The following is a 14,224-nucleotide window of genomic DNA, read 5'->3' as shown; positions in this document are numbered from 1 at the left end:
CTTACATTTTCTGGGTTGAACGTCATGTTTCCTTGAAACGGTGTAAAACGTTGTGCAACGGACTTACGGTATGATTTCTCGTTAGGTAGGTGCGTCTGTGGTGTTTACTTAATCAGCAGTGACATTTATATAAACCCCATCAAATTTAAAAGGCTGTTCTCACAATGGATCTTATACCACAGATGCAATGCTTGCGTAACACAACAGGGTGTTCAACGCACCATTGCTTCTGTTTAAATACATATTTTACAATGTTTCATCAGGGCTGAACGTAACCCTGGCATTATACTGCAAGTCTGATGCACAGAGGGTAAACAGGAAGGGAGATAGGATGGTTCCCTGTGGTGCTCTAGTGTTTCTCACCACCATCTCTGACACCCAGTTCCGAAGCCTCACAAACTGCCGTCTGTTACTTAGGTAAAACATGATCCAGGAGACTGTGGGGGCAATAAGCTGCTTTGTCCTGAGCTTGTTCCCCGATCAGGGAGACTGGATGGTGTTAAAGGCACTGGAGAAGTCAAAGATCATGATCCTGACTGTGGTGCTGTCCAGGTCTGGGTGGGCATGGTCTCTGTGAAGCAAGTGGATCAGAGCTTCATCCACACCTGTATGTACCTGGAAGGCAAACAGCTTGGGATGCAGCTGGTCTGCTGCCAGGGATGGAAGCTGTTTTAGTACCTGCCTCTCAAAGGTCTTCATGATGTTTTTTAGTGAGAGCCTCTGGTCTGAAGTCCTTTAAGGGAGCTGGAGTGCCCTTTCTTGAAAGGGGACCACATAGGATGTCTTCCAGAGCTGGGACACCTTCTGCAGACTGAGGGAGATGGAGAACCGGTCCTGTAGGACCCTGCAGAGCTGGCTGGCACATGCCTTTAGCCCCCTTGGGGTGATTGCATTAGGCGCTGCATCCTTGCCTGTGCGGAGTTTTCCCAGTTCATCTGGTCAGCAGAGACAGGCAGCTCAATTTCTTCATTGTGCTAAATAATTAATCAGTAATTAAGTGAGAAGTTGTGCAGTTTATAATATCATGTTACCATGATGTGACACTACTGCTGAGCCCCAAGCAGTTCTGGAAAGTCCGATCATAGCCAGTAATGTTTTATGAAAGTCTATCACTGTTTATAGTCACAGGTTGAGTTATCAGGGGGCACTTTCTAACTGCACGGACAGCAGAAACCCTAACAGAACTGGGCTTTTTATGCTCATGTCCCAGAGAATATTGTGATCTTGTACCTTTGAATAGAATATGTGTGCTAGTCAGTAGGGGGCAGCATGAATCAGTAGATAGCTGTTGGTAAGATGTTGACTTACACCTCCAGGATTGTGTGGGTGGAGTTTGCATGTTCTTACGGTGTTGCATGGATTACCTTCTGTAGTTTAAAGGCATGCAGTGCACTGTATTGGCATCTCTGAATTCCACATAGTGTGTGTGTGTGTGTGTGTAGTATACCAAGGGCTGTCTTTCTCTGCTTAGCATTGCTGTGTTTATTTAGCACATCTATGCTGAATCACTGTATGAAGCAGACATCCCACCTCCCACAAATTCACAGCAGCCCCCTGGCACCCGCCAAGGATGTGCAATGTCCTGAAAATCCGTCCCCAGAGACTTGAAAACGATGGAATGCAAGGGCATGGCAACTGATGGTCTGCCAATCCCCCCTCCCCTCTTACATTCGTAAGGTGGGATATCTGATGGAGGAGGCTACCTAAGCTTTACAAAATAAGCGAGAATCTCGGCTGTCTATCTTTAATCACAACCATGAGAAACTCCAGCACCAGCATGTTACACATGATGGTGGACCCTGCATGAGGGCATTTTTTTTGGAAAGTGTTTCAGAGGAGCAGGATTCTGGGGCTGATAGGGAGCTAATGACGGATGTGTTTAATGCCAGCATTCCTGGCAAGCAGGGCAGAACCACGACTGCAGCACTCACGACATCAGGGCCTCGGGGTAGAATGTCTCCGGTTCCAGCTAGTGCTGCCTCCTCCGGGGCGGACACATGTATTGTGTCACTCCTGTTGACATGTTGCATCGTGGGTTCAAGAAAAACATAATTTTTTTTTTCGTTGTGCATCCATGGCTGAGATTACAATAAATTCAACATTACTTGACTATCCTTGACTTTGTTTATTTTATATATTACTTGCTTCTATAGTTTCAAATATAGCATTAAATAAAACTACAAGCTCCAGGGTGGTGTGTGGCTCAGTGGGTTAGGACAGCATGCCTTTGATCGGAGGGTTGTGAGTTTGATTCCTTGGGTCAGCAGAGTGGTTACAGTCAAGGAGAGCCTGTAGGAAGGATAAGGTTGCTTGGGCATCTCATGATGATGTTGGTTGTGTCCTAGGGGGCAGGAGTTACTCAACTCAGTTTATTTTTATTTAGTGCCTTTCACAACTGAGTCATCCCAAAACACTTTACATGGATACATTACAACATCATTAGAGAGACTAATACAGAACGGGGAAAAAGGAAGTAAAGAAATTATATAAAGTCAGATGACAGTGGAGGAGAGGAACCAAAAACCTCTGGGGGTCCAAGGTCAACTGGCTGCCCAACCCCCCCTGGGCACTAACATCACTGAAAACAGAAAAGATTGGACTAAAAGCTTGGTGAAAGCTGTGATTGAGGATCAAGGGAAAGTCCAGCAATTAGTCCGTTACCCACGTTGGCCTGTGTAGGGTGGCACTGAAGGCTGCACCCACGATTGATACAGTTCATAGGTCCCATTTGCGATGTCACCCCTTCCTGGGACTGATCCAGGAATCCACGTCAGATGGTGCCCGCCCCAGGCACCATCCAGACATGTGGGAAGGCAGAGAGTATGGATGGTCAGAACATGCATTGACACATAATCGACAAGCATAATAGATAAAAATGACATGTACAGCAGCACCAGCAGCCACAGTTATGGTGTGTTAGGTTGCGGGTAAGCTAAACTGTACTATAGGTAATAGGTCTTCAGTCGAGAATAGTAATAGACTGGTAAACCATTCAACAATATAAGGGCCCTGTAGCAGAATGCTTTATATGTGGAACGACAAGGAAACCTGCATTCTGTGATCTGAGTGAACGATGCGGCTTGTAAACTTGAAGTAATTCTGTCAGTTAGGCAGGTGCTAGGCCTTTAAATGCCTTATATGTAAGGAGGAGAACTTTGAAGTCAGCTCTAAACCTAACAGGAAGCCAATGCAGGGAGCTAAGAACAGGGGTTATGTGTTCAGACTTCCTGCTCCTGGTGAGAATTCGAGCTGCTGCATTTTGAATACGCTGCAAGGTGTTTAATGTGCAGTGTGTGCTCCCAGATAACAGAGCATTACAATAGTCTAACCTACCGTATACAAAGGCATGTATCCATTTCTCTGGGTCTTGAATAGTAAGAAATTGTCGCAGTTTGGCGATGTGGCGTAACTGTAGGAAGCGCGCCTTCGATACTGCATCCACTTGTGAATTGAATGAGACGTTTGTATCTAAGATGACACCTAGGTTATAGGCTGTGCTGCTGATGGAAAAGTTCAGCCCTTTGGAGTGGAGTGCAGAGATTATAAACTTCCTATCTGCAGACCTACCTCCAAGCAACAGAATGTTTTTCTGAGCATTTAGTGATAAAAAGATTTCTGCCATCCAGGTCTTGACTTTGTTAAAGCAATTAGCTAAAGTGACAAAAGATGTGGTGTCGTAAGGCGTAACCGAAATGTATATTTCGGTGTCGTCTGCATAGGCATGATAGTTCACATTTTGTTTTCTCATTATCTTTCCTAATGGCAGCATGTAGAGATAAAACAATAAAGGACCAAGCACTGACCCCTGTGGGACTCCATATCTGACTGTTGACATTGAGGATCACTTCAACACCGTTCCACACAACCCAACCTCAAATTGAAATCTTTGTAATTGGATAAAATGGTCAACCGTATCAAAAGCAGCACTAAGGTCCAGAAGCATTAGCACAGTCACGCTGTCAGCATCAGTTGCCATTGTTATATCATTTATGACTTTAGTTAAGTCAGCAGTTTCAGTGCTGTGTCCCGAACAGAAGCCCGACTGGAAACAATCCAGTATATTGTGCCTCTCCAAGTATTAGTGAAATTGAGCAGCAACTATCTTCTCCAGAACTTTTGACAAAAATGGTACGTTAGAGATAGGCCTGTAATTGTTGAGCTCCTGTGGATCCAACCTTGGCTTCTTCCTTAGTGGCCTGATTACTGATTACTTTAGGTTGGTCAGAAACATCACCCGATAACAGGGACACATTCATTATGGCAGTTATAGGTCTTGCCAGAACTCCCAGGGATTCTTCAAGAAGTTGAGTGGGGATTGGGTGCAGTGGACAAGTGATTGGTTTGATTTTAGTTATTATAGTTTTTAACTCCTGTTCATTGATTAGTTCAAAACCATTATGGATGTGTGTAAATTCTGTTTGCATTGGAGTTATTTGTGGGCCATGTGAACATTTTTGAAGTCTAATGTTTCTAATTTTATCATAAAATGTTGGCTACTGAAATTACTCAGTAGCTGAGGTTGAGCCTTATCTGTTAGATGAGGTATTGTTTTAAAAAGGTAGTAAGGGTTATGTCTATTGCAATCAATAATGTCAGAATAACAGACTGAACGTGCCCTACAAAGGGCTTGCTTGTATTGCTGCATGCTGTCATGCCAACTTGAACACCTCTAACCCATAGATTTCCATTTGCACTGTAATCTGCGACACTCCTGTTTGTAAGAGTGTGTGTGATCATTAAACCATGTCTGGTACTTTATAGCACTTTATTTTTCAAAGGAGCAGTTTCATCTGAAATCTCTATAACCACTGTATTGAAGTCATGGGTGACTTCATGACTTTGTACTAGACACGAAGTTCACATTACTTACTGCATTAATAAATCATAGGGAATTTCTATCATTTAGGTGATGTGTCCTAATAATCTTCTCTGACATAGTCAAAGAGGGTGGCTCAGTCACGAAGGTGATTAGAAAATGGTCGGAGAAGGATTTATTCAATGCACAGACAGATACATGATGAGCAGAAACTCCATGAGAAATGATCAAGTCTAGTGTATGATTGTGAACAGGCGTTGGTCCTGTTACATGTTGGTGACATTCAACAGGAGGGACAGGAAGCTTTTGCTAAAGGCATTAGTCTCTATGTCCACATGTATATTGAAATCTCCAAGTATTATAATATTCGCTAAGTTAATAACTAATCAGAGAGAAGTTCTCTCAGAAACAAAGTGAATGATCCCGGTGGTCTGTATACTATAAGAATATAGATGGGCTGGTCGGACACCATGTGAATTAACATTGCTTCAAAAGTTGTAAAATCTTTTAAAATCTTGGGCTTAATTTTTAACAAAGTAAGAGATGATAACTCGCAGCTGGCTTGGTAATGACCTATGGTGCTTTTCAGCTGCCATAAAGAACTGAGTTGAATGGTGAAAACACAAGTTTTCTATTGTAAAGTATGCAAGTTGTAACTGCGCTGACATGAACCTGCTTAGTTAGCAGGGCCACACGTGTAATTAAGCTGAATTGGTTGCATCACCACCATCTGATTGGTTGAAATTCACAGCAATATTGGTGCTCTGCATCAATATGCATGCATCATCTGAAAGAGAAAAATGGCATTTTCTATATATTATTATTCATTATCAATAGTTTTGCACATTGCGATGTATTGATGCATGCTCTGAACTTGAAAATTTCCAACTTCCTACTTGAAAAGATACTATAGAACAGCTGAACGGAATGGATTCACAATGCAAATTCCTCTAGCGTTTGATGCTAAAACAACACAGCGATTCTCACAGACATGCTAGCAGAAATGAGCACATAGTAAATCGTGATGTACTCTGTGTGAACAGGGAATAAGCATCTTTTCGGTTTTATGTCACTGTCGCTCTCCAAACCCAGCAATGCCTTTACCGAGCGGAACCTTCTGCAGTGGAAACCCGAAGTGATCTGTAACCGTGCTCTTCATGGTACAGCTCAGATACAGCTCAGGTACGGCCTGGTACCTCTATGCCAGTGATAAGGCACCATTAGCATATGTAGCCTTGGAAACAGAGGTGTGTGGACTAGTCAGCCCCGACATGCTGCCACAGTGAGCCTCCTTAGGAGAAGCATAGGGAGTGGAATCTGCCTACCTGTTCACTTTTGATTTTCAGGATTCAGTCACCTCCTTCATAGGATGAGGGAATCCTTCTCATTTTTCATATTACACTTTGAGGTTTTACGCTTTCTGAGAAAACCAGCTGTATGACTTATTAACAGAATTTGATATCTGTAACGCTAATGCGAGAGAATGTAAGACAGTTAAACTCTTCCTAAGCGTGTAAACCTAGATTTCTGGTTTCAGGTTTCAAGCTTTTTGATTGCTAATCAAATTGCCTGAGCACTAGAAGTCTATTTAGGTAAAATTTCTGCCCATACAGTTTATTTCCTTACCTGTACTGTTGACATTATTGGCATAAATGTGAGAATAATATGTAATATGATATGTGATGCATTGCTCAGAATGGTTCAGAGCCAGGGATTTTCTGAATGTTCTAGCTGTTTCGAGACCCTGGCGAATAGGCTTTCTGTCTCACCAAGAGCCTGCAAATCAGGAAAGAGAAAACAGGCACTCGCTATGACCCAGTGAATCCTCTTTAGATTAGGTTGCACATCAGAAGCTACAATCATGAGAGAAGGAATGTCTGAATTTCTGTACGATCTGATCAGTAAATGTGGCCCATTCTTCATCATAGTCATTGTAATAAACAGTAAATGAGGATATAATAATAAAAATCAGCATTATTGTACCTTTATTGAACAAACGGTTCAATAAACAAAGCTGTATAATTATTATCGATAAATACAAAAGGAAAGGGAAAGGAGATACACTGACTACTGAAATACTAAAATAAATGATGAAACAGATGTGCAAAAATGCATGCAGAGTCAGTGGGGGAGGGACAGAGGCAAGGGCTATGTTATTGGGGGTCAGGGGGCTCGCTGATGATGACATAAACTGATGACGAGGATGATGATGATGATGATGATGATGATACAAACTGCTGAAGGGAATAAGCTGTTTTTGTGGCGTGCGGTTCTAGTCTTGGTTGACCTCAGTCTCTTGCTGGAGGGTAGTGCAGTCCGTGTCCAGGATGGGAGGGTAGTGCAGTCCGTGTCCAGGATGGGAGGGTAGTGCAGTCCGTGTCCAGGACGGGAGGAGTTGGCCGCAAACGTTTCTGCCCATGTCAGGGTCCAGGAGGGACAGCAGATTGCAGCCAAACACTTTCTCTGAATGTACACTGAATGTGAACTTGAAATTAGGGTGACACATGGGAGTAGGTAGGAAATACGATGGCCACAAATCTCAATTCGCCCCTATAGCTTACCGATTTTTGAATATCAGTTTAAACGTAGGTTACCTTAATTATGTTGGTCACCGGGGTTGGACCTTGGTCGCACGCATTATGTGCGTGCGATCATGCAGCATTGTGAGAGTGTGAAGGTAGCATATCACTCAGTAAGACAAAACAACGATTATTATCTGTAAAAAAACACTCCAAAACAGCGACCTGTCATAGTGGCTGGAGTAAAGATAATTGCAAGAAACATGTTAAATCAGGGTTGCCAATACTTACACTTTCAGAATCTCATGCTCATGCAAGAAATAATCAGGCAAGTCTATATTACTCCTTCATAAACCTAAAACTAGCTGCAGTAAAAGTGTTGGGGTAGTTTGCAAGCCCTATAGACTATTTACAAGGTCATAAAACTGTTACATACATGTAAATGCGTGTGCATGTGTGTGCAGACCAGCCAGCTGATCGAACACGGTGACATTGGTAAACATACATATAGGCTGCTGCGTTTCTTTCAAAATAGAGCAAGTTGAGGGAGGCGTAAAGACAATTTCCCCACGGGGATCAATAAAGTATAGATTATTATTATAACTTTTTATTTATGTATTTATTTAATTATTATTGGATAGATTGGGCTAACTACCATTTCACATTACGTTATTAATTAAAAAAGAAATAATAGACAGCTTATGAAGGGGATGGCATCAGTAATAATGTCCATAGAAACATTTCAAAGCCAAATTTGGATATCAAAACAAGTGTATCTAATGTTATCTTGTTAGGGTGTGTTAAAATCAAGCATTTCTCTTTCATTTTTATCTGTATATAAGGTTACAAATAACCTTAAATAACATCCTTCATACCCATAATATCTTACTGCTCTGTAATGTTCTTATGATATTGACCTAAATTCATTCAGTAAGGCATTATAGGGCATATAATACCTCTACATAACTTGCTATAACCTAAATGATCAATTCATTGATATAAACTCACTGCCTATCCCTCAGAGAACAAGATGTCATTTATTGTCATTTCAGTGTCCTGAAGACTGAACTGAAGAAACCAAGAATTTCACACAACACTCACACAGACACACACATACAACACAGACACACACACACACACAGACACACACACAACACTCACACAGACATACACACACAACACAGACACACACACAACACAGACACATACACAACAGAGACACACACACATGCTCACACAGACACACACACACACACACACACACAGAACACTCACACACACATACAACACTCTCTCACACACACAACACTCACACAGACACACACACACACTGTAGGGAGGGTTAGTTTGGTATGCTTTTGCTCTCTTTAGGTCACCCAGAGTAAACCATTTAAGTTTAAAACTACTCTTACTCTTGACACATACATGCTGTATAGCGTATATTTCAAAATTTGGGTTTTCCAGATTTTCAACAACGATAAAAATGTGCTTCTTACAAATAGAAATAAACCTCCTGGGAATATAATCTGATTGACAAGACCCATCCGCTCCACCCAATCCCATGTGCAAACATGGGAAAAGCTATACATACACTCATTCTGAGAGACAGGGAGCGGGACACACTTACCGGATCAGGTACCATGAAAACCAGACAGAGAGGAGCTTCACTCATTCAGGAGGAAGCAGAGGCGCCGAACACTCGGATGCTAGACACAAGTCGACAATCCCTCAAGCAGAGGAAACCGGCTGAATTGGACCGGCAATTAGCAGAAACTGAAACTAAATGAGACACAGCTGTCAGTATTCAAGGGAGAGACTGGGTGTGTGTGTGTGTGTGTGTGTGTGTGGGGGGGGGGGGGGGGGGCATAGCAGCAGTGCAGGGTCCAAGTCAAACTTCACAGCCATTTGCCAAATAGGTTTTAGATTTAGTTTGTTCATGAGCATCGTCATAACAGCTTACTGGTGAAAAGCTTTTATTGACCTTCATAAAAGAAGGTCTGTGATGAAACACCTCAACCTGGTCTATCCATCCATCCATCAGACCAGGACTTCTACCCAAACACTGCTGATAACAGGAAACCAGAGGAACTGACTGGATGGACGGCTCCAGGATGAGGTGAGCCAGAAGACAGACTCAGATGATAATAACAATAATAATTAATACTTTAGTGATCCCCATTGGGAAAATTGTCTTTACATCTCCCTCAACTTGCTCTTTGTAGAGCAAGCTGTCTGCAAAGGGCAGCCACCTGTTGGAGCACCCAGGGAGCCGGGGGTTAAGGGCCTTGCTCAAGGAGCCACAGACATGCTGAGGCTGGGTTTGAACCAGCGACCTTCAGATTACAGGCACACAGGCTTAGCCCACTGAACCACACACTGCCCACAATGCAGTTGGGCTGAAGACTCTGGACCAGGAAGCAGGTAACCTACAAAGGAGAAACCTAAAACCCAGGGGTGTTTCTCAATAACAAGAACACAAAGATTGCACTTGTAGTCTTTGCAAGACCGGTCTTGCTAATTTGCCTCCCAAGAACAAACTTGGGGCACAATGAATCATGAGATTGGTCTCATTTAACTAGGACGCAACCGATGTATCCTTGATCTTTGGGGCAGGGCAAGAATGACATCTGAGGATTTTTACAGTCCTCTGTACTTCTGTTCTTAGTACTGGAACTGGTCATCGGCAATAGAAGATGACATAAAACGGGTACACAAGAAGAGAAGTACACATATTGGGAAACATCCCACGACATGCATAGGACACCCCAAAGACGGGACACCAGCAACACGGCACAGCACATCAGCTGTGGGACGCCGGCTACTTGGGATCATGAATCCCCACTGCAGGAACTGACCAACCAGAAGCCCAAAGCAAAATGCCGATCAGCATGGACCATGAACCTCAAGCCAAAAACCAACAGGCAAATGACAGGCACTGAGGAAACAGCGGTACTCAGTCTAGCCCCAAAACGAACCTCTGACTGAAAGCCAAGTGAGCCCTGTACTCCAAGAGTAATGGTGACGACTGAACTGCTCGCTGTTAAATAGGGCTAAGCTGTAACTGGCTGCCCAGAGCCGGTTCATTTACCTGATTGGTGAGTCCAGTGACACATTCAACTTCTATTTTGTGAGCAAGGTCATAAACTGACAAAAGAAGAATGTTGGTGGATTGAAACCTTGTTTGAGTGATGTTTGAAAGAAATTACAATGTTTGTCAGTGTAATCAAATTAAAATATGTTTATTTTAATAAACATCGGCATTTTCTGTCATCACTGCAGAACACATACAAGAGAAATAACTCCATAACTTGTGTAGGATGGTTCCAAACAGGAGGGCCCCAAACAGGAGGGCCCCAACCAGGAGGGCCCCAAACATGTTCTCCTGAATGCAGGGGGGGCTTCGATAAAAAAAAAGGTTGAGAACCCCTGCTATAGGTGACATAGGCAGGTGCCTAGGGCGCTATCTTCTGAGGGGGGCGCCAATTTAGCAGATTGCTGGTGGGAGGGGGCTGCTGGCAGTGAAGCTTGCCTAGGGCACCGCATTGGCTTCAGCCAGCTTTGCTGCTTCTAAGTGTTCTCATTAATGAGTGCGCATATGCAGACAGTTTCCAGCCGCCTCTCAATTTAAATCCCAAGTTTGCCCAAATTTAATAAACAGACACCTAGACATGAGTATGGCTATTAACGGGTTCACGGTTCGGTTCGGTGTAATTTCAGTACAACAGGGAAACTGAATTTCTTTTAAAAAAATGTTGTTATTAAAACTGCAGACAATATAGGAACAGTTGTAAACCAAACAAACGGCAATTTGTCTGTCAGCATGTCTGAATAACAGAACCCAACAGCCTATATGCTGTCAGAAAAAACGAGTACAGTCCTGGTATAGTTTTGTACTCCACAGCACATAAACATTATCGTACCCCTAGTAGTACAAAAATGAGTCCATTTCTTGTAACTTAAAAGGCCCATTTACTTACAGCTAAGGGTACAACTGACAGACCCTTGCGGGCACAGCCCTGGTTACAAGTTATTACAAAGTTACAAATAGGTACTTTTTTATGACATTGTAGTCATTTTGTAGCCGGTCAGAACTTTCTGGTAAAAGGCTGTTTCTGCTTTTCTCCAGTCATACACACATTTGGAGGACGTCTCAGATGAGTTTGTGGGACAGCTGTGCTTGCTCTCGCTCTGGATTGTGTAGAATTTTTCTACAAAATCTTCTATATAAAAAGGCTTGGAATATTCAAATATATTAAAATTGGCACCTGAATGAAAAGAAAAGAAAACCTCAGGCAGGGAGCAACCCAGACGCATACAGTTTCAGTTCAATAAGACATGTAAAGCACATTTACAACCCCGTGTAAAACAAGATTTGCAGCAGCCGTGAAGATATTTATTTAGCCTGGGGTGAAGTCCAACATTAAAAATAAGCTACATCCTCTTGCTTACTAGTTTGCCAGCACAAGGTGCAAAGGAAGCAGAGGGGAACACAGCAGGAGAAGTTAAAGTATCCCAGCATGGGAACCTATCCATGTCACCCCCCCCCCCCCCCCCCCCCCCCAAGGGAATGAAAAATCCAATGCATGGGGAAATTCAGAGACACCTTCATAATCCTGTTACATTAGTATGTTGCACAAAGCCCAGTATAATGGGGTTTCCTTGATTTTCTCAGCTACTCTCTCTCGTCAGTGCTGATGTAATATATTGGGAAACCAAAATGTTCCCAAACCACTGATTACGACTAACTGACTCTCAGTGACAATTACAATAATATTTTCCATGTTGAACATCTACTTGTGAATTTAGGTTTCACCTGTGTCAAGAAATGTAGACCTATCCATTCCTGTCATTGCACATCCCAAACCGAAAATGATGTAACCGACCAGCACCCGACAGATAGGTGTACCATTACAGCCCTCAGTCTTCACTTTAAATGTAGACCTAAACTGCTCTTCCACAAAAACTATTTTTAAAAAATCACAATACGAATCAACTCAGCATACAAATATCAATATAATATCAATTCGAGAGGGTCTCTGCCAGTCCCTACCCTTAGTGTCACCTTAGAATCTACCATGATCTCTGCACTTAGTAACCCGAGTCTACAAAAAACACTGAACAAGACTGCTGTTCATGGGAGGTCACTACGATGGGGAACACAGCTCCCCAAAAACAACACCGCTGTCTGTCTCAAATTCCACAGTGCTACTAAAGCAATGCACTGCAGACAGATGAGACAGAGATTAAACTTTCTTGTAAATGTACAGTGTTACGTCTGAAGGAAAGAAAACATAAGAACATAAGAACATAAGAACATAAGAACTATACAAACGAGAGGAGGCCATTCGGCCCATCGAGCTCGCTTGGGGAGAACTTAACTAATAGCTCAGAGTTGTTAAAATCTTATCTAGCTCTGATTTAAAGGAACCCAAGGATTCAGCTTGCACTACGTTATCAGGAAGACTATTCCATACTCTGACTACACGCTGTGTAAAGAAGTGCTTCCTTAAATCCAGTTTGAAATGTTCTCCCGCTAATTTCCACCTATGGCCACGAGTTCTTGTATTTGAACTAATGCTGAAGTAACTATTCGGTTGAACAGCATCCAAACCTGTTAGAATCTTATAGACCTGGATCATGTCCCCCCTCAGTCTCCTTTGCTTGAGGCTGAACAGATTTAGCTCAAATAACCTTTCCTCGTATGACATTCCTCTAAGACCAGGAATCATTCTTGTGGCCCTACGCTGCACCTTTTCTAAGGCCGCTATGTCCTTTTTAAGATATGGTGACCAAACCTGTACACAATATTCTAGGTGAGGTCTCACCAAGGAATTGTATAATCTTAGCATTACCTCCCTTGACTTAAACTCCACACACCTGGAGATATACCCCAACATCCTATTGGCCTTTTTTATTGCTTCCCCACACTGGCGAGAATGAGACATGGAAGCATCAACATACACACCAAGGTCTTTCTCATAATCAGCTACCTTTATTTCAGTAGGTCCCATAAAATACCTGTACTTTATATTTCTGCTCCCTACATGGAGTACCTTACATTTGTCTATGTTAAATTTCATCTGCCAGGTGTCAGCCCAGTCACTAATTAAATTAAGATCCCGCTGTAGCTGCTGAGCCGCTAGTTCAGTATCTGCTACACCACCCACCTTGGTGTCATCTGCAAATTTCACCAGTTTACTGTATATATTGGTGTCTATATCATTTATGTAAATTAGGAACAAAAGTGGTCCTAAAATTGAACCCTGCGGTACCCCACTATGAACGCAGGCCCACTGTGACATCGAGCCTCTTATAACTACTCGCTGCTTCCTATCCGTTAACCAGTTATCAATCCAAGTCGCTACAGTTCCTAAAATACCTGTCGCTTTGAGTTTAAGTGAGAGCCTCTTGTGGGGAACAACATCAAAAGCCTTTTGGAAATCTAAATAGATGACATCATAGGCCTTCTTATCATCAACTTCCTGAGTAGCTTTCTCAAAAAACTCCAACAGATTTGTTAAACAGGATCTACCTCTCCTAAATCCATGCTGGCTATCCCTCAAAATGTTATTTGAGTCCAGGTAATCTACCATTTTCTCTTTGATTATAGCCTCCATAACTTTACCAGTTATACAAGTTAGACTGATTGGCCTATAGTTTGACAAATTACTTCTATCCCCTTTTTTGAAAATGGGCGTTATGTTGGCATGCTTCCAATCAGAAGGTACCACACCTTCAGATAAGGATTTTTGAAACAGTAATGTTAAGGGTCGGCAAATAATATCCCTCATCTCTTTTAACACTATAGGTAAGATGCCATCAGGGCCCTGTGATTTATTTATTTTGAGCTTAGCTAGGCTTTGCAAAACATCAGTTTCAGTTATATATA

The sequence above is a fragment of the Paramormyrops kingsleyae genome, chromosome 10 (genome assembly GCF_048594095.1).
Source record: "Paramormyrops kingsleyae isolate MSU_618 chromosome 10, PKINGS_0.4, whole genome shotgun sequence".
Lineage (NCBI taxonomy): Eukaryota > Metazoa > Chordata > Actinopteri > Osteoglossiformes > Mormyridae > Paramormyrops > Paramormyrops kingsleyae.
This window is presented reverse-complemented; position numbering follows the sequence as displayed.